Raw genomic sequence first — 967 nt, forward strand, 5'->3', positions numbered from 1 at the left:
ATGGAAAAGGCTTGTTATTGCTTAGCATGTTTCTTCCACCATTATTAAAGCCTTGTTAAGGCTTTTGTTGATCCTTCCATGAGAAATTTGGATGATTTCTCCATGATGAATTATAGGTGTTTCCATAAGGTTCACCCATGTAATTTACCTCTGCTATTGCAGGGTTCTCAGGATCATATGCTTCTTCAGAAGCTGCCTCTTTAGTACTGTTGGATGCATTTTGCCATCCATTCAGACTTTGAGAAATCATGTTGACTTGCTGAGTCAACACTTTGTTCTGAGCCAATATGGCATTCAGAGCATCAATTTTAAGAACTCCCGTCCTCTAAAGCGTCCTATTATTCATAGAATTCCTCTCAGAAGTGTACATGAATTGGTTATTTGCAACCATGTCAATAAGTTCTTGAGCTTCTGCAGGTTTTTTCTTTAAGTGAATGGATCCACCTACAGAATGGTCCAATGACATTTTGGAAAACTCAGATAGACCATAATAGAATATATCTAATATGGTACATTCTGAAAACATGTAGAAGGACACTTTTTAGTCATCTGCTTGTATCTTTCCCAAGCTTCATAGAGGGATTCACCATCTTTTTGCTTGAAGGTCTGAACATCCACTCTAAGCTTGCTCAACTTTTGAGGAGGAAAGAATTTATCCAAGAAGGCCGTGACCAGCTTATCCCAAGAGTCCAGGCTATCTTTAGGTTGTGAGTCCAACCATGTTTTAGCTCTGTCTCTTACAGCAAAAGGGAAAAGCATGAGCCTGTAGACTTCAGGATCTACTCTATTTGTCTTGACAGTCTCACAAATCTGCAAGAACTCAGTTAACTGATAAGGATCTTTAGATCGAAGTCCATGAAACTTGCAGTTCTGTTGCATCAAAGCAACTAATTGAGGTTTTAGCTCAAAATTGTTTGCTCCAATAGTAGGAATTGAGATGCTTCTTCCATCAAACTTGGACGTTGGT

General features: G+C 38.8%; 1 non-coding gene across 1 annotated transcript; it reads left to right on the plus strand.

The window, feature by feature from the left end:
- Positions 1-519: 519 nt before the first annotated feature.
- LOC127746411 (small nucleolar RNA R71) lies at positions 520-627 on the plus strand. Its single transcript, XR_008008030.1, has one exon. It is a non-coding gene; the product is annotated as a small nucleolar RNA R71 (small nucleolar RNA).
- The last annotated feature ends 340 nt before the right edge of the window (positions 628-967 follow it).

Source organism: Arachis duranensis, chromosome 3 (genome assembly GCF_000817695.3).
Source record: "Arachis duranensis cultivar V14167 chromosome 3, aradu.V14167.gnm2.J7QH, whole genome shotgun sequence".
In the NCBI taxonomy this organism is placed as follows: Eukaryota; Viridiplantae; Streptophyta; class Magnoliopsida; order Fabales; family Fabaceae; genus Arachis; species Arachis duranensis.